This window comes from Camelus bactrianus, chromosome 34 (genome assembly GCF_048773025.1).
Source record: "Camelus bactrianus isolate YW-2024 breed Bactrian camel chromosome 34, ASM4877302v1, whole genome shotgun sequence".
In the NCBI taxonomy this organism is placed as follows: domain Eukaryota; kingdom Metazoa; phylum Chordata; class Mammalia; order Artiodactyla; family Camelidae; genus Camelus; species Camelus bactrianus.
Window position 1 is genome coordinate 20388418 of NC_133572.1, and position 20551 is coordinate 20408968.

The window sequence follows — 20551 nt, forward strand, 5'->3', positions numbered from 1 at the left end:
AACTGAATTCAGGGTGAATTCAAACACTGTACAAATGAATGCAGATTAACAGAAAAACTCAAACAGCTTATACTTTGTGGCCTTGTTTGCTCGTGGCTGTAACTTTTTTTATTTCTAATAGGTGTAATATAATTATATTTTCTGCTAGTAAGTCCCCTGTGTGTGATAAAACTGAACTTAGTTGGTAAATCAGTACTTTATTTTATCCCACAGAAACATGTTCAGCAAAGAACATCATGAATTTCAAGCCCTCCATCACCCCAGTTACTGGAACTAGTGATTTGGTCCAGTGTTCTTACTTACCAGTGAGTCCCAGAAAGATTTAATGACTTGATTAAGGTCACCCCAAAAAATCAGTGGTAGGATTAGGGCTCTGTCATACAGCTTCTAAATACATACTCATGGTTCTGGATTTGACAGCAATACTTCACAGGTAGGATAACTGAATTTGGAGGGACTATTTTGTTTGGGAAGGATTTACTTATTCTTCACTAATGTAATTCTCATTTTTACAGATGAAACAGGAAACAGGCTCATTGAGTTTAAGGGATTTGTCTAAAGATTGCTAATAAAGTTTCTCTGCTAGTTAAAGGAGCAGCCAGGTTTTGCACTGAAATTGCTGGTCCTTTCTTCATAACACTGGCTTTGGTAGTAGAGAAATCACCAACAGGAGTGATGATGTGTTCAGAAATCTCCTAAATGTGACATTGAATATATATATGTTCATGTATACCTGAAAAATTGTGCTCTACACTGGGATTTGACACAACATTGTAAAATGACTATAAGTCTATAAAAAAATGTTAAAAAAAAAAAAAGAAATCTCTTGAGTCATTGACTCACTAGAATTAAAATTTTTCAGAGATTTAGATGGCCAGCGGATGGTTATTTGAAAGAGATTATCAGTTTGGTTGGTAAATTTGTGGTTATTTGGGGATGTTTGACTATTGCTATTATAAGGATCACAAAAAATATTTTTAAGGCTCTTAAAGATGCTTCTACATTTGGGTTTATCTCCTTCAACAAAAATAAAGATTTGAGAAAGCAAGTATATGTATTTAAAAATCTAAAAGTATTTTCAAGGAAAATAGATGTTTGTTTTGAAATAAATTAGACCATCTCAGATCAGTATGAGAAACTAAAACATTGATTATGCAGCTGACTCAATTTAAAGTGTCTTATTTACTCACAGAATACTTTCCCGCTATAATTTTTCTTTTTCTTTTTCTTTTTTTTTATTGAGTGATAGTCAGTTTACAAATTGTGTCAGTTTCTGGTGTACAGCACAATACTTCAGTCATACATGAATATGCATATATTCATTTTCTTATTCTTTTCACCATGAGCTACTTCAAGACATTGAATATATTTCCCTGTGCTATACATTATAAACTTGTTTATCTATTTTACACATTACCAGTCAGTATCTGCAAATCTCGAACTCCCAGTTTATCCCTTCCCACCCCACTTCCCCCTGGCAACCACAAGTCTGTATTCTATGTCTGTGAGTCTGTTTCTGTTTTATATATAAATTCATTTGTCTTTTTTTTTTTTTTTTGGTTCCACTTATGAGTGATGTCATATATTTTTCTTTCTCTTTCTGACTTACTTCACTTAGAATGACATTCTCCAGGGACATCCATGTTCCCTCTATAATTTTTCGGTTCTTTGAATTCTCCATATGATATTTAAAAGAAAGAGTTCTTATTTTTGAAAAGAAGCTCCACTGGTTAAAAACTAGACTATCAACCACATAGTGTCTAAATACAGATGGTCAGATAGATGCTGGGACTCATAAAGACCTAAGAATGGGTGCAGGGTGACTGGAGTGTGCTCAGTGTGTGAAAATCCATTGAGTATGGTATGTGCACTCTTCTCTGTGTATGTTATACTTCCATTGAAGCTTGGAAAAGTAAAACCACCTACGGAGCAAATATATTTCTTGAATGGTTAATCTTAACTTTAAAAATTTAATATTGTCATTAAGTGCAGTAATTATTTTGCAGCTTTCCCACAACTCTTCCTCTTTAACATTTGAAAATTGACCTTTGTTTTTTCCTTAAAATTTTTTTTGGTTTTATTTATTTTATTTTATTTATTTGGGGGGGGGTAGTTAGGTTGGTTGGTTTGTTTGCTTTGGTGGAGGTACTGGGGATTGAACCCGGAACCTCGTGCATGCAAAGCACACACTCTACCACTGAGCTCTACCCTCCCCCACTGAAGATTTACCTTTATACAAAATCTGTATTGAAGGTGTCATTATGAAATAAATAGCAGGAGGTGGTATAGCTGTGACAGAGGGTTGTAGGAGCTGCTGGGAAGAAGAGACCATGTCTTTCTGGACAGTTTATGAAGTAAAAATGGACATTTCTGAAGGATTAGTAAGAGGGTATCAAACAAAGAATAAGGGAGAGAAACAGACTCTGAGTGAAGGAGACGGCACCTATGTGAGACAGGAGCTAGGAGGTGTTCCTGACCCCAGACTTTGATATCATGTGCTCTGCGTAAATCTCCGTCAGAGTGCTGTTCACGTTATGCTGTATTTTTATTTACTTGATTATCATGATGGGAGACTGGGGCCTCCAAGGGCTAGGACTGGTCTTATCCTCCCCAGTGCTTGGAATATAATAAGTGACCAATAAAGGCTTGCTGAAGAAGGAAGGTGTGCGACAGCATGTGTGGGAAACATCTAACCATTTGGTGGGGCTCCAGAGTCAGGCATGGTGTGGGCGTTGGTCAGACATGGAGCTGGATATACATGTGTGTGGAGCCAGGCTTCATGCCACGCTGAAGAGTTTGGATTTACCCTATAAGGAGTTGTCTGGCCACTGAGGATTTCTGAGAGGGCGAGGGTGATCAGATTTATGATTGTGAGCAATGTAGCAGGTAGACTGGAGGAGGGGAGAGGCTGACGCTGGTCAGGAGGCTGCAGGATGTGTACACGCTGAGCGTGTGTGAGACAGTCTAGGTGCTGGGAGAAGTGGAACTTCTGTTTATTGTTTACAAAATAAGCCTAAGTAACATTTATTATGTATGTTGAAAAATTATCATTTTATATGTTAATGGTGACTTCCTCGTCCGAATGTCACACTGGCACATGCCACATCCCATACGGCCAGGAAGGCTTCCTGAGAGGAGAAGGGCGTTCCATGACTCCTGGGGATGGCAAGGCCTTTTGTTTGCCCTTTCCTTTCAGCATTTTGCCAAATGTTGTAGTTTACATGTGCTTGGTTTAGTGAATATACAGAATATATTGCTTAGTTTTACTTAATCTCTCGTAAGATGACACATGATATCAAATTCAAATACTCTCTTAAACCACAGTTTGACAGTAAGCCTCACAATTCAAGACACATGAACCATAAGCAGCGGGGCTCATACTTCCCGCAACTGAGTCATATTGGGATGTGAGAACAGTGACTGTCTAACCTGACAGGACAAGGAGGTGACCAAAAACACACAATCAGAATCACCACGGAGATTCTTTGAAGTCTAACTTTACATTTACTCTTGCTAAGGATGAACTTTGGCTTAAGTCTTATCATGCCTTGAGATTTAGTTACCTGATACTATGACACTGATATTTAAAACTGCTTTTCATGTTGTCTTTGTATCCTATTGAAAAGTTCTATTTTTGTGTATTTTGTAAAATATTAGTAATAGTGCATGTTATAGAATTTATAAATGTACATTCCTGGGGTTGCAGAGTCAAAAGTTTTAATGATAATAAAAATAAATGAATGAATAAATAAATGAATGAATGAATAAATAAATAAAAGTTTTAATAGATTGTATGATGAAAAAAATTTTGAGATGATTGGTTTAGGGAAGGATGCTGAAAAACAGGCAACGCGGTGTTTAGATTCTACTAGGTATTATGGACTATTTTGGTTCCTTTTACATATGTTGTATGATACAATATTAACGGTAATCCTGTGAAATGTCATCTTACAGATGGCAAGACTGAGGCTCAGAGAAGTTCAGTACCTTGTCCAAGATCACAAGTTCTGTATTTCAGCCTAGATCTCTTACTTTAAAACTCACGTTCTTTCTACATATTGTTTCTGTTGAATAACTGGGAATTTGAAAATGCTTCTGGCTGAGATAAAGAACACAAGGTAACTCATTTTCTCCAGGAGAGTACTAGTGAATTTTTAATGAAGTTATATTTAAAACAACACTGCTTATCCTTTTATCCTTTCTATTAGATGACATCTAATTCAGACATGATGTGTGTTATTTGTTTCTGTGGCTGGGGGGTCCATAACTTATCCATCATGTTCAAAGTTAATGTTGATTCTTCTAAGTTTGTGTCTGATAATAGAATACTCAGTTAGGAGACAATATTTACCCTTGCGAAATTATCATATTTTGAATTAGGAGCATATGGGAGAAATGATAATAACTATCCAAACATTTAAAACTGATATAAGTACAAATTTACTGATTTTTTTTTTTGCCCTTTTCAGATAAACGTTTTCATGGTCCCTTGTAATTCATATATCTCCAGACTTACAACAAAAGCTTTCAAAAGATTTCTTCAGTCTTAGAAACTAAGATGAAAATGCCACAGTGCTTACGAGGCTTTCACATGACGGGTTTAATAGTCATAATTCCATTTATTTATCTGTTTCTCTGATTCTTTTGTTGTCTTTTTGCCAGGTAGTTTATTTATCTGTTGTGAATTTATACAACTAGCAGAGTGGTATTTGAATCCACATGTTTGCACAGAGCGCTGAGAGATGCTACAAAGATGCACAGAAGCCTTATTCCAAGAATGCTGTGCGTTTTTTAAATGGAAGTACCTGCTTCTCTGGTTCCCAGTTTATGCCCTTTGCCCTGGGACTATTACCTTTCTTTCTGGCTTTTTAAAGGTTTTTCACTGTGACTTTTTTAGTTATGGATTTGGTTTGGTTTTTGTATAGTATCGGATGGTTAAACAACAGGTGAACACTGCATATCTGTCATAGGAAAGTTGGTAAAAAAGTTAGCTTCCATTTCCGGTGCAGCAGCCTTAAGTGGCTTCACAGCTTGTTCCATGGTCCGCCTTTGCTGGTGAGTCTCAAATACAGTGGTGCATGAAAAACTTCCAAGTGCTCAATAACTAATTGTTAATACCATATTATTATTTTTTTCTGTATTTGACTTTCCTTTTTCTGGTTCAAGGCCATTAACTTTCACTATAATTCACTTAGACGTTCTCTCCAGGGTTTGCTCACCTTTAAAACCAATGCCATTGAAATCCTGCCACGCACCACATCAGTTATCAAAAATCATCACTCCTGCGTGCCTTCTTTTTCGATCTGTGAGGAAGCCACTATATGCTTTTATTTAAAATGAAACTTAGCTTTTGTCCATCTATTTCTAAAAGTAGACAAAAGGCTGGAGGCAGTTTACAAGTGCAAAAATGCCTGGGACTCTACGTACTGTGCACACACCGTCCATTGTTTTAAGAAAGTAGAACCAGGGTCCTAGTAAGGGAGGGAATGCAGTCATTACTTGCCTGGCACAGCACCTCGCTGCTTAGTCAAAATAGAGTGTTATTTTTTTTTCCATGCTGTATCATTTTATTATAATTCCATTATGATAGTGACATATAGTCACTTAGAAGTCCTCCATAACTATATTCAATATCTTGTAGTAACCTTTAATGAAAAAGAATATGAAAATGAATACATGCATGCCTATGCACGACCGGGACACTGCACTGCACACCAGAAACTGACACATTGCAACTGACTGTACTTCAACTAAGAAAAAAAAAAGTCTTCCATGGCTCAGCCAGGATTAGATACCAGCCCGCATAACTTGAGGGGCAGGTGATAATCTTATTCATATCTAATCTCCAGAGACAAAATAGGATGTATTAATCCCCTTTTTACACTGGAGAAAACTAGGCTTCGGAGGATAAACATAAGAGGCTGTTTAAGGTTGTGCCCCTAGTAACTGACAAAGAGGGGGTTGATTCTGACTCTGGTACCCGTGTTGTACTTTTACTTGAAAAAGATAACATATGCATATATATGTATATATACACGCATATATATAAAAGGCTAACTTGGTGTCTGTCACATATTAGATTCTTTTTAAAAAAATATAGTTGATTTTAAATTGAAATATAATTGATGTAGATTCTTAATAAGTGTAGATTCCCTTCTCTCTCTTGCTATTTTTCTGAACTTTTCTGCCTTTCGATGAAGCAATTAATTAAAAAAAAAAAAGATGCAGAGAGGTTAACAACTGTTTCCTCTCTTTGGCAGAAGGGGTAAGTTGAGGGCATGTCATGTCCTGCGTTAACCCTATGCGGCTAAACCCTATCCCTTTTTGATGAACACTCACAGAGAGCTTGTCTGTTTTGAATGTAAATGGAGCAGCAGAGAGCTGTAGAAAGCTACAGCCAATTTGACACCATTTTAGTAACAAGGGTTCTGTTAAAGTTTTGTTGGAAGAATTTTTTTCTTTAAATAAGCAGGCATTTCTAGAGCTTAGCTTTGCATAAGACAGGGAGACTCCTGACGCAAAGAAAGCAGTAAGGTGGGGGGTTCTGACAAGCTTTGCATAGTAGGTGCAGAGATGTGTTAACTGTGTCTCATGGGGACCCCTGAACGTAAGTGAATGGTTGGTGGGGTGCCGTTCACATATGCTAGGTTGTGAATGCCCCCTTCACGTCCCCCAGAGTTGTGTAGCACGGTGGCCTTGAGTCTAATAGAGGGATAAATTCTAAGAAGAGTTAGTTTTCTACTTGTATGTGTCTTTAAGTCTCTTGAAAATCCCATCTGTATGTTCTATCTTATCATTAAAAAAAAGTTTACAAATTGATGTGTCTCTGGAAATGAAGTTTCTCTTAATGAAGACAAGCTTTGGCGGGAGGTAGAAGGCATCTGAAGGCTGGAATCCAGTGAGGGGGTGGGGGGCTCCTAGTCTGTGGCTCCTGCCTGGTGACTGAGGAGAGAATCTGTTGGCTCAGGGAATGGCCCTGGGCCCATGCCTTTGCCTCTTGAACGGCAGAAGTCAACGTTTACTCTAGTCATGTGAATCCTGCGGCCACTAGGTGGCGGGACAGAGGCAGAAATTCTAGGCAGGTTTGTAAGATTAGGGAGCCTGGTCAGCCATACCTCAGGGTGGGAGGTGGGTGTCGCCAGTCAGGGTCCCAGAGGGAAAGAACTTGTGCCCTGGGGTTTATTTCTCTACTTACCTATTTTGATTCTACCCCAGCTGATGAAGCTTCTGGCGATGGAATTTAGAATGTGTCACCTTGAAGGCACGAATCATAAAAATCTTAGCTTTCAGTAACTTTGCAAAACTCTACCATCTGATTGGTGAGGCACTGTTATAGACTGTCATCTGTACTGTTTTATAGATGCACGAACAGATGTCCACAGAAGTCGGCTTTCACAAGATCTCGATAGCAAGTCACCGGCTGGTCTTGATCTTTGAATTCCAGGTCTTTGTCAATTAAGCTGTTCTTAATTAAGTGCAGTGTATTTATGGAGTAAAATAGAGACTGGAAGATGTTCGAGGTTCTATCTTCTGGGTCTCCATAGTCCTGAATGTAGTCCCCATACAGCCAAAACCAGGCGCTGCTGGTTAGCAGGAGGCAATGACCAAATTTGCCAGTCTTCTGACTATAAGAAAACAGCCTTCATTAGATCATCACTTAAAATGCAAAGCTGTCAAGTCGTAGCAGCTACCACATTGTGGTACTTGCAGGAGTGTGAGGACTGACGGAGGAAGCCTACACGTGTGCTTGGCATGCATCACAACATATACCTGAAATTAACAGACTGCTTTCCCCTCTGTACCTGCCCCTCCCGAATGACTTTTTTCACGTTTGTCTCTGGCTTTGACAGTTTATTAGTTATCTGGGCATTAGCAGCCGCCCCCTGCAGCGGCTCGCTCGGGGCCGCCACCCACGACTCCTCCCTGCACCACCTGGGCTCCGCTTTCAGTAACAGCTCCTGCAGGAGTGCCAAGTGTCCTGGGGAAGCCACCCCGCACCATCTCTCATCTCCCCACAGCTGACCCGGACACTGGTGGGCTAGCTTCTCTTTCGGGAAGTCCACTCTCCCATTTGTGGCCACAGTGTTGGAGTCCCAGAGCGCTCGGAATCGCCCCAGACCCTTACTGGCACCATCACTGGTGACCTGGCTCGGGAAACCGTGGGGAAGCAGCAGCCTGGCGGCCAGCCTGGCAAAACCAACTCCGGGCTCCCGTCCTGAGTGGCCACCACCAGCTGCCAGGCTTCCTTCCAAGGCATTAGGCCCATCAGAGCCCCCCCACCCCCAGCCAATTCCCCTTCCCTTCCCTCCCCTCCCCTAGACTGAGCAAGCTATGGCCAGTAGAAACAGTTGGGTTCTTTAATATCAAAACAGCAAAACACAAAAAAGGAAGTTGAGAGAACCCCGCTCTTTACTACCCAAGCCACACAAGAGCCTTCCTGATACCTCATAACCTTGTGCCTTGCACCAAGTAGAAAATAAACTCCAGCCATTTAAAAAAAAAAATTAGTTGGAACCAGTGTGCTGAGTGGGAGGGAAAACTTGCTTCTCAGGGGTCCATCCTTTTAAGTTGGCTTCCTTTACTTTGCAACAGCAATGGACTTTTTAAAAAAGTAGTGTTACTGTGTAAACTGAATGCATAATTCTTTTTCGCTTATTTTCAGAAGGAGAACGGTCCATAACTATGCTTCTGAGTAGTGGCTTTCAAACCTTTTAACCACAGCCCAATACAACCCTCTATGTGTACATGTGCATGGGTGTTCGTGTCTGAACTGAAACTGACTCCCTTTCTGTGCATTGATATACTCCACTATTTTCTGTCAGATCCACTCATGAGATGCGACCACAGTTTGAAAAGTCTTCTGCCTTTGGAGAAAAAGATAAGAAAACATTCTTCTGTGCTTTGTTTTTCTGTCTTAACTGAAGAGCTCCAGGTTGGCAAATCCAGGGTCAGATTCAAAATGAGAACGTTATACCCCTTGGAACCTGTAAGTTTGGATCCTAGACCTTGGTGCTTCCAGTGGTACTTGAGGGGCACTGACATTTCCATCAGCTCCCCCCACACTTCCTTATGCCACAGCTGGTTAAAGGTGGTGAGAACAGGAAAAAAAAAATGCAACGTATGTGCTGTAAATCACAGCTAACATTTTTGCTAAAACTTTTACTCACCTTGTACTTCTTTTTTTGTTTTGCCTTTTCAGTTTTTTTAGGTAGAATTATTACAGTCCGACTGCACAAACACATTATATTGCATGTAAATACACATATACAGTACACTGCACATTTTTAAGTTTACATATATGTACTAATTATTGTTTCTAAGAACAGATTAGATCTTTAGCTTTTTAAACTTACATAGTTATCAAAGGAATAAAGCCAACTACAAAATAAGACTCAACAGCATGCGGTGATCCAGTCATAAAGGGCAGTCAGATGTGCTGACGCATACTCAAGAAATCAAAATAATAATTAATTTGTGTCATTATTATTGTTATTATTTTTAGATCCCTCATATAAATGATGTCATATGGCATTTTTCTTTCTTTTTCTGGCCCACTTCACTTTGAATGACAATCTTCAGGTCCATCCATGTTGCTGCAAATGGCATTATTTTATTCTTTTAATTGCTGAATAGTATTCCATTGTATAAATATACCACATCTTCCTTCTCCAGTCATCTGTTGATGGACATTTGGGTTGTTTCCATGTCTTGGCTATTGTAAATAGCCAAGTAGTCACCCTGTATTTCTTTCATGGGTAGATTTTAACCTTAATTCTTGCAGTTCTGGGGTCAGTGGGCTTGTGTTAACTCACATCACCTAACAAGTCTACTTGAGACAACTTTGGAAATTCAGGCATGAACTGTTGACTGGAACAGATTTCTGTGTCAGCTGCTGATGGAACAGAGCAGCAGTGTTGACTGGCCTCTTGTTCATAACTTGGGATGTGTGATCTCATTTGCTCCCCATCACTCTGTGAGAGAAGAGGTGAAATCATCTTCTTTACTCAAAACCATCACCGCCGCTGAAAAAACCCAAGACAACAGGCAAATAACAGGCAAATAAAACCCAAGAATTCAAGATGTCAGCTAGCTTGTTGAGAGCCACACAGCTGTAGGAAAGCGTAAAGCTTCACCCCAGATCTGCCTTATTACTAAAAATTTTGATACCAAAACCCTTCAGAATTAAAAATGTTAATGTCAGAAGTAAGTTTGGCGTGGATTAAGTACTAATTAAAACACACTCTTTGGGAGACAAATGAGTTTAGAGAGTATAGCACAAGAATCATTAAACTACCGTTGTTTAAAGGTACATAACCGTTCTTCTCAACTTTGTGCTTCAGATATTTAAGATGCCTTTCGTTTGGAGGAACATTGATGCAGTCCCCACAAATACATTTTTTTTTCTCTGTGCAGCAAACCCGGAAGCCTATGGTAAATGACTGTGTTTTATGGGTTGTCTTTCTTACTTTTATTTTTTTCTGAAAAGCCTGTGAAATAGGGAAGCATGTGGTGGTGTCATTGGTGGTAACACAAAGATCCGAAAAGCTTGTATGGGAATTTGAATAAGAACTCAGGTCTTCTGACCGCCTTGCCCACTTCTTTGCAGAAGTGTTAATCCATGCGGGCAGAGTAATTGACTGTTTTGGGTAAAGGTTCAAGGTTTAAAATGGCAGAGGAAGAGGGCCACACAGCATATTTGCTACTTGGGTTTAGAACGTGGCCATGTCAAGACAGTTTGGTCAGTGTTCTGCCAAGTGATCCCGTGAGGGAGAGCTTAAGTGAAAACCTGCACTTCCCAGCTATTTCATGTAGCCAGTAACAGGTGGAAATACTCTTCAGGTTGTGATTTTCCCTTTCTGTCCCAAGTTTCTTTTAAAGTTTTTGCTAAGCACTTAAAATTTTGCGCGTGACCCTATGAAACATGCTATGTACATAAATGGTGGATTAGCCATGGTTTTTATGTGTGTTTGGTCTCATCCAGCTGAAATTCATGGTTCTGCAAAAGATGAAAGAAGAAGGACAATTGTCAGTGGGGCACTAATATAACCATTGAAAAGTTGGTTAAATAATAAGAAGAATGGATAAGGTGTATTGAGAGTTGCCTACGTGCTAGGCAGTGTTCAAAGTATTTCGCTCATTTTATCTCATAAAATCTTCTCAAAACTCTAGTGAAGGTAGGTTCTATTATTATTTCAGTTTTTACAGATGAGGAAACCAAGCCCCTAATAGTTTAGCTTAATATTGAGGGTCGTAGTTTGATGAGTGGTGGAGGAGTTATAATCTGACTTGAGAGCCTATGCTTTTAATAACTGTTGTACTGACCTCCTGTGTGATAGGCATTAAACTGAGAGTTAGTAGAAAATGGGTCCTAATTGTAGTTTTCTCATTAATTTATAGTCTGAATTGGTACAAGTCATTTCATCTCTTTTTGCCTCTGCTTCCTCATCTCTAAATTATGTAATAATATCTGTTTTATCTACACCTCCACTTTGTGGTGGGGATTAAAGCTCAAGAAGTGTGGTGGTCCTTTCAAGGAATGACAGCAATTTAATGCAGAAAAAGTGGAAGATTCAACTCCCGGTTGGCCTTGAGGATTAAGTCGGTAGGAGGTTTGACTTTCAGTAGACCTTGAGCTTCATTATAGGCTCATTGCAACAGCGTGATAAATAACATGCCTGCAGGTGCCATGACAGTCCCAAGGCCAAAGAGTGGGGGGAGGTGGCCCAATTCCTGGGGACCCCAGCCCCTTCTCCAGAGCAGGTGGAATGGTCCCACCTGTAGGCTTATGAAGCTACCGAGCCCATAAAAGCTGGCAACACCACTCCTAGCCACCCTTTTTCACTCCCTCCTCTTAGGAGATGGCCTGCACTCTGTCTACGGAGTGTGTGCCTACTTTTACTTTAACCTGAGCGCCCGCCTCCCACACCTCTTTCTCTGCCTTTCTCTTGCCTTACATTTTATGCAGTGTGTATCTCTCTAAATGAATCTACCTTTACTCAAAAAAAAAAAAAAATGGTCGTGGCCTTAGGACAGGATACATTGTGAACCGAGAGCCAAAGGCAAGGAGGTGAAGGCAATAGAAAGTGGAAGAAAGTATGTATTTTTAAAGTTTATATGCAAAAATAACTCAAAATGTTGGCTGAGTGAAAGAAAAGTGCAAATATGTAAATTGCCAAGGTAGGCTGTAGGCACCACCTTCAATGGGAAGATGAGCCGGAGGGGCCAGAAGGAGCGTCCAGGGAGTTAGAAGTAGCTCTGTCAGCGATCGGAGGATGATGAAAGGGTCCTGAGCGGTGCTGCTGCTCACAGAAGACGGGCCACACCAGACAGCGGCTGGGGTGGGGGCAGGCAGGATGAAGCGTGACCACAAGCTCGCACATTTGTCAGGTTAAGCACCTTCACCCATGGTAAATAAATGCTGGTGAAGCTTTTAGAAGTGGATAGAGATGTTCCATAACTATTTAGGTAGATGTTTGGTAATACCGAGGTATTCTGAGGGAGGCGTGAATAATTCAGTCATTTGTACGCAAGAATAATGTGTGTGATGCCGTGAATCGGAGGTCATCGTACCCCCTACCACTGTCACCTTTAACTCTCCCTTTTTACTCTCATTTCCACGCTGACCTCAGCAGGCCATTGCTGAGGCTCATCTAGCTCATTCTGTGATTTCTTTTATATGATATTTGTGTTTTGAAGATTTGAGCAGAGTATGAACTGCTTTCAGGACGCATTTCTCTTCCAGAAAGTGAGGAATAGTAAGGCGTGCCTGGCTGGATCCTTTCCTATGCATATTCATGCATCCCCAGACAGCGTGGTTTGCTGGCGAGCACTGTGGTAGGGAGGCAGGTCATGTATGCCCTGGTCAGGAGAGGCCACTTGTCCCTCTTTGAGTGCCTCTTCCACGTAGTTATTAAACTGCGGGACTTCAAGTATTGGTCAGAATACTCTGCAGAAACAGAACCAATAGGTTGTGTGTGTGTGCATATATATTACAAAGAATTGGCTCCTGTGCTTAAGGAGGCTGGCAAGTCCAAATCTGCAGCGTGGGTTGGCGGGCTTGAGACCCGGAAGAGCTGGTGATGCAGTTCCAGTCCAAAGGCCAACAGGCAGGGACCTAGGAGAGCCAGTGGTGCAGCTGAAGCCCAAGAATTCTGTTTTCCTCAGGGAGGCCAGTCTTTTTGTTCTATTCAGGCTGTCAACTGATTGGACGAGGCCCACCCACGTTATAGAGAGCAGTCTGCTTACTCAGAGTCCCCTGATTTAAATGTTAATCTCATCCACAACACCATTCAAGTTGACATGGAATGTGTTAAAGCAAGGCCTCCTTAGAGGATGTTGGGAGCCCTCACTGCCCCGTGGGAACCAGATGTTGAATCTACCTCGTCCTCAGAACTTCTCTCAAATGAAGACAATTTATACTAAACACATTAAGTAGAAATCTTATAACCTGTTTGAATCAAATTAATGCATAAGAAAGCACTTAAAAAACTGCAAAGCAGTTTACAAATGCAAGGAGTTTGGGGATGTGATGAGTGAAGAGGGTGTGGGTAGAGTTTAGCATAATTGGGGGAGTTGCCACCTGTCGTGAGGATTATAGTTTGGCAAGAGAACAATGAACCTTTCTTTTTGTGACCGGGCTGCACACAGCCACACAGAGTGCGGTGAAGCCTTCTTCGGACCTTCTCTTGGGTCTACAGGAGAAATCTCATCTTCATGGGAGTGTGTCTTGAGTGGGACCTGGGAACTCTGACTCTGCTGCCCAGCCTGTGAATTCTCACCTCCTTTTTCTCCTGCTTTCCAGAGGACTTCTTGTGGTGCTGTGTGACCCAAGGGTTGAAGAACTGGAGAGATGAAAAATATAATTTGTTTACATAGCAGCTATCTTTTGTGCTGTATTATCTCATATAAACTTCGGGAGAAAATAATAAAATGGAGGAGGTGATTCTGTTGCTGTTTATACTTACAGATAGAGTGACCACAGTTTCAATTTCTCTGGTCAGTAGAGGACAGTATATTGCGCACAGTTGCTTAATAAATATTTGGTTTAAAAGAAATCTTTTTCTATTCCTGTATCCTTTCACTTTTCTCTCTCTTACTTCTGATTTTCCCCCAGCTTACATTTGAGTCCCCACTATATGAAGAATGCTGTATTATTTTTTAGGAGAAATTAAGTAAATAGAATTAGATCTGCTCCTTCAGGAATTTTTTAAATGAGACTAATTCATCTCAATATCACAGTGAAAATAAAGTGCTTAATACTAAATACTACATACCCTAATACCCTTTAAAGTAGAGTATGTTTTTATAACTTGAATCTTGTAGAGAGGAAGCCTTTCTTTAGTTTAACTTGCAGAATTGGTGGTGTTTTTATTTTCCAGTGAACTCTAACAACAAAATGTTCATTAATTAAAAATAGCTGCCCGATACAGGAAACAGCTCATATAGCAGCTTCTGACACGGTTCTAAAAACAGACTTGAGCTGCTTGAGTGCTAAGAATGAGCCCTGAAAGCTTGTGAAGAAGTTCAGGTAAAAGCATGCTTTGTTTTAAGGATTCTATGTGCCTTTACCTGAATGTTTTCTGATTGTAAGAGTCACATGTGCTTATTGTTAAAAAAAAAAATGAAATACTATAGCCATATCTTATGGAGAAAGTGAGATTCTCACCCGAATTGTGGTGTCTGTTTAGTCTGGTAGCTTCTAACAGATTCTTTTCTATGCATTTACAGTGGTATGTGCTTATTTTAAACATGGAATTATATGTTTTTTTAACTTGTTGTTTTATTGCTATATTACAAATTTTCCACACCAAATCTTTTAAAATCCTCTTCTTGTATCACCTCTTTTAAAGTAGCGTCGCATTTCACTTTATAACTGTACTATAATTCGTTAAAACCAGTTCCCTGTCAGCAGTCTTGTGAGTTGGTATTATTTAATTTTTCTTCCTTGAAAGTCATCTATTTTTAGGGCAGATGCACTTGTAATTGAATAAATTTACCAAATGTAATTTGTTGATAGTATAATACATTGGGAGTTTACTGTGTGCCTGGAACTCTTCCAAACACTGTTCTGTGAAAATCAGAAGAATAATGCTACCATCTTATGAAGGATTGTTGTCCCTGTTCTTGTGATGGAGAGAGCCTCCAGGCTCCCTGTACGCCGTCGTACGATGGACTGAAAGAGGGGTGACTGGCTCAGGCATGTGAGGGCGCTTTAACTCAAAGGAGCTAAGCAGAAGGGTGGGGGCTGCGTCAGCACAAGAGGAAGCAGAGCTTACAGACTTTCATTGGAGTTACTGATGTTAAAAATCTTTCCTGGTTGCCATAACAACAGGCTTCGCAAGACCTGCCATCTTCACTCTTGTCACTGTGCCTTGAGGATTCCCTGGCTGTGGCCACGGTGACCACAGATTGCTTGGTGTCTGTGTATCCCCTGCTGATCCCCGAATTCCTGTTATGAGTTCACCTGCTACCCAGGGCCTTCCCACAGCTCTGTCTGTACCCCTAGTAGGCCTTACTGAGAGCTCCCTTGGCCAGTCCTCCCTGGTGGCCTGTGTAGGTATTTATTTTTTTCTCCTAAAAATAGAACCTCTTAAGTTTTTGTCATTGTTAGTGTCTTAGATGCCAAGCTCTGTTGATAGGATAGACTCTGAAAAAAGTCTCCTTAGACCTAGAAGGTGTGTTTCATCTGCTTAAGTGATTGTTAAATTGATCCTAGGTATGATACATTGAATTTTTAGGGGGAAGAAAGTTTACTCCAAATTACTTTTCTTTGTAATTTCCTAGCCTATCACGACTAGAGAGAAGTGGAGTTTAACATACCCTTAAAAGGGACCTGTGTTTTGATTATCTATTGTAGTACAATAAATCACTCCAAAACTTAGCAGCTTAAAGCAGCAACTTGTTAGCTCATGATTCAATGGGTTGACCAGGCAGTTCTGTTTTCATTGTGGTGTCAGTTGGATGCTGAAACGGCTGTAGTCCTCTGAGACTTGGTTGGGAGCTCAGCTGGGACCCAGTGGCCCAGGGCACCTGTGGTGTTTGAGTTCCAGAATGGAAGAAGTGAGTGCTGCCCAGCCAGAGAAGGGCTGGGCCCAGAATTGGCACTGCATCGCGATGCATCATCTGCCCTGTGCTATTGGTCTAAGCAGCAATAGGCTCAGCCTATGGTGGGAGTCAGCCCAGAGTCATTGTGGGAAGGGGGCTTTACAAGGACATGACTACCTGTAAGTGTGGTTCAAAGTGAATACCTGTGAACTAACTAAAGGGACATGTTATTTGCTCTCCTCCCCGACCCAACGTACAATGATAAGGAAGGTGTAGGGAAATCATAACAGACACTCCCCTTCAAAAAGGTGTTAGAAGCTGTGGTGAAGTTAGAACCCTGATACACTGCAGGTAAGAATGTGAAATGGTGCCGTTACTGTGGAACCAGTCTGGCACTTCCACAAAAGGTTAAAACATCAAGTTACCATTTTGCCCAGCAATTCCACACATAAGCGTACACTGAAGAGAGAGGAAAACATATGTCCACACAAAACTTGTACATGAATGTTCCGAGCAACATAGCCAAAAGGTGGAAGCAACCCAAATATCAGCAGGTGAATGGATATATAAAATACAGTTTGTCCGTCTGGTGGAATGAAGTAGGTACCTACTGCAACATAGATGAAGCTTGAAAATATGCTAAGTGGAGGGAGCCAGTCACAAAAGACCACACATCGTATGATTCAGTTTATGTGTCCAGAATAAGCAAACCGATAGAGACAAGGTGGATGATCAGTTTCTTAGGGCTGGTGGGGATGGGTGTATGGAGGGTGAAAACTCAAGGGTACGGGTTTCTTTTTGAGGTGATGAAAGTGTTCTAAAATTCACTGGTTGTGTGTATCTGCGAATATACTAATAACTTTGAATTGCAAGCTTTGTATGGTATGGGAATTATATCTCAGTAAAGCTGTTACTAAAAAAGAAAATAAAAATTAAAAGTAAGCAGAAGAGGAAAATGGGAGGCACATAGCAGCCCCTGGGCCATAGCAGTCAACTGGGTGCATGTTAGTGCTGCCTTCTTTGGGGGCTGGTTTATAACCTGGGCGGCTTTCTGTGGCTCTTGCCTGCGCCTTCTAGCCTCTTGAGTGTGTCTTCTGAATCTTCTTACTTTTCCTTAAGAAATGGCCCATGTTTGCAGCCTCTTCCTGTCTGAATAAGGGCCCTAATATTTTTCATTTCAAACTATCTCCATTTCTTTTTTTTTTTTTCCCTTCTTTTTCCAGTCTTATTGAGAAATCTCTCTCTCTTGTTAGTCCAGATTGATAGTGCTTCCACTGACATATTCCTCAAAGTTTTTCAGGGTTTTCCCATGGATCTCTTTGGGGTTTACAACATTAGCTTATAAGCATTCTCACAAATTTCTGAGATGGTTCTCTCCCTACCCTGAGCTGCCTTCAAGTGAGGGTGTTACATAAAAGTACCTGTAAGACTCTTAGAAGCTCCACTGTCCGGTAGAGATGGCCCTTAAGGTACTCCCTTACAGTTCTTCAAAGCCTCTTGGTCTGGCTCTCCGATTTGCAAAGTCTGATCTTTGTACCAGCATCATTAGCGCCCCTGGAACTGACTGCAGCGGCCAGACCCCATTTCAGACCTGCTGAATGAAACTGAGGATCAGGCCCCGCAGTCTGGGGTTTAGCAGACCCCCCAGCTGTGTCTGGTGTACACAAAGTTTTAGGACCACTGGTCTAAAGGAAAAAGTATTGCCTGAGGAGCCTAAAATCTGAGGGCTCAACAGAGTGCTGCACATTCACATCCTTGAGGCCACACTTTATGGGCAGTGCAGGATTTGACCTTTGCCCTGAGCAGTTTCTTACTTTGAGCTCACTGCTTTGCTCAGATGCTGAAAAGAGCGATTGTTTTATTTTTGTGAACCTGTCAAGTCTAGCTCCTTTTTATTTCCTCTAAATAATGTTTGAAAAGGAACCAAACAGTTCCTTTTTTTAGTTCATCTCACTACATGGGCAGTTAAGACAAGCCGGTTGATAGCTTTCAACATTCTTCTTGGAATTTTCCTTAGTCAGATCGTGAGTTCATTAAATATCCTTTCCACTTTCACATCCCTGCATGCAGTGGGTTTTCTAATTATTCTGTCAGTGTACAACTTAGATCCCCTGTCTTCAAGACACCAATAACATTTGTTTACTTTTTTATATACACACACACACATTCTTTTTCAGATTCTTTTCCATTTTAAGTTATTACAAGAGATTGAATATAGTTCCCTGTGCTGTACAGTAGGTCCTTGTTGTTCTGTTATTCTTGATTTTTAACTCTAGTTAACCAAGATCATTTTGACTCCCAAAACTTGTTTGGACCCCCACCTTTTATTTTGGTAGCATTTACAAGTCATTTCTAGTTTATCACTTGGGTTAATTTAAAAAGATATACCCATGAAAACTTAAAAGATCTCACCAAGTGGAGAGAGAGACTGTTTTCCTGGATTGGAAGACCCTCAATATAGTAAAGATGACTATCTTCCAAATCAATGTGTAGATTTAACACAATTCTTATCAAAATTTTAGGAAAATTTTTATAAGTATGGGTAAGATTATTCTAAAATTTACATAGAAAGGCAAAATAACTAGAATGACAAAAACAATTTTAAGACATTCTGTGGCTGCAGTAATCAGTGCTGTGACACTGCCCTGCCAGAGGGGTGGACGGACAGAGAAACACGACAGGATAGACTTAGGAGTAGCCCCACTCAAGTGCAGCCAGCTCACTTTTGACAGAGGTTCCAAAGTAATACATTTTCAGTGGGAGGGTATAGCTCAAGCAGTAGAGTGCCTCCATGAAGTCCTGGGTTCAATCCCCAGGACCTTCTCTAAAAATAAATAAACAAATAAACCTGATTACTGACCCCCACCAAAAAAAAAAAAAAAAAAAAAAGAATAAATAAAATGGTGATCATAATTGTTAAAAAAAAAGTAATACATTTTCAATAAATGGTGTTAGAGCAGTTGGATATCTGTAGACAAAAAAGAATCTAAACCTTAGAATATATCCATAAATTAATTCAAACTAGGCCATCATCTGCAATGTAGAACATGAAACTGTAAAACTTTTAAAAGAAAACAAAGGAGAAAATCTTCAGGACTCAGGGATTGGCAAAAAGTTCTTAGCCATATGACCAGAAGCATGAATCATAAAAGACTGATAAATAAAATTTCATCAAAATTTAGAACTTTTGCAGAATCTGTTAAAAGGGTGAAAAGATAAGCTATGGACTGGAAAAATATCTGGAAACCCTGTCTTTGACAAAGAACTCCGTCTGAAATACATAAAGAACTCTCAAAACTCAACAGTAAAAATGAAATAAAATAAAACAAAAAACCCAAACAGTCTAATTAGAAAATGGGCAAACAACATGAAGACACATTTCACCAAAAAGGATACACAGATGACAAATAAAAACAAGCGCCTGTGGTCACTCATTATATAACCGAGCAGTTGCACTTCTGAGCACTTATCCCAGAGAAATGAAAACTTAAATCCACAGTAAAACGTGTGCAAAATGTTCACAGCAGTTTTATTTGTAATAGCCCAAACTGTGAACACCTAATATCCATTCATGTGAGTGGGTAAACTAACTGTGGTGTACCCACATTGTGGAATTCAGTGCAACATAAAGGAAGACTATGGATACAGGCGAGAACTGGAATGGGTCTCAAGGGCAGTATGCTGAGTGGAAAAAGCCAGTCTCCAAAAGTCACATAACATGTGATCCCACTTATATTCCACTTATTATGTAAATGACAGCATGACCTAGAGAACAGATTAGTGGCTGCCGGAGGTTGGGGACGGTGGGGAGAAGGGTGCTGGGTGTTGGGTGCTGTAAAGGGGCAGCACGCGGGAGCTCTTTGTCGTGATGGAGAGCCCAGTATCTTGATTTGGGTGGTTTCACAGGTCTGTACGAGTGATAAAACAGCATAGAACGAAACAGACACATTGTGCAAATGCCAGTTTCCTGGTTTTGATACTGTACTATAATTATACAGTATGACGTCGTCGTTAGGGGAAACTAGCCCTCTCTGGACCAGTTTTGCAACTTCCTGAGTTGATCATTATTTCAAAATAAAAAGTTACGGACTTTATATAATTTATTCAAAATACAAAAATATACCCAGACTTTAGACCTGTCTGGTCCACTAGCCATGAGTTGCTTTCAAAATTAAAATTTCAGTTAAAATAAAATTTTAGTTCCTCGGTCATACGAGCCATGTTTCAAATACTCATGTGGCTGCCTTTACAGGCACAAATGTAGAACATTTCCATCAACACGGAAAGGTCAGTTAGCCCTACTTAAATCTTCAGGCAAAACAGTAATGCCAGTTGCCATATGTGTGGGCACCTACACGTTCCTTAGTGAACTGTCTTAAATTTATAAATCAAGAGATAATAGTCTGTACCAGCAAAATTTAAATTAAAGAAATGGGTTTGCTCTCTCACTCCCTCGTCTTTGGAGACGGCCCACACTCTGTCTGTTGAGTGTGTATCTACTTTTACT

The 20551-nt window shown here is 40.3% G+C and overlaps 1 protein-coding gene and 1 pseudogene across 3 annotated transcripts in view; both read left to right on the forward strand.

Moving 5' to 3' along the window:
• Window positions 1–14313, forward strand: part of LOC141575887 (pancreatic progenitor cell differentiation and proliferation factor pseudogene) — a 36339-nt pseudogene extending 22026 nt beyond the window's left edge.
• Window positions 1–20551, forward strand: part of FGD4 (FYVE, RhoGEF and PH domain containing 4) — a 169141-nt gene that overhangs the window by 32560 nt on the left and 116030 nt on the right. The gene's annotated exons all lie outside the window — the stretch shown is intronic.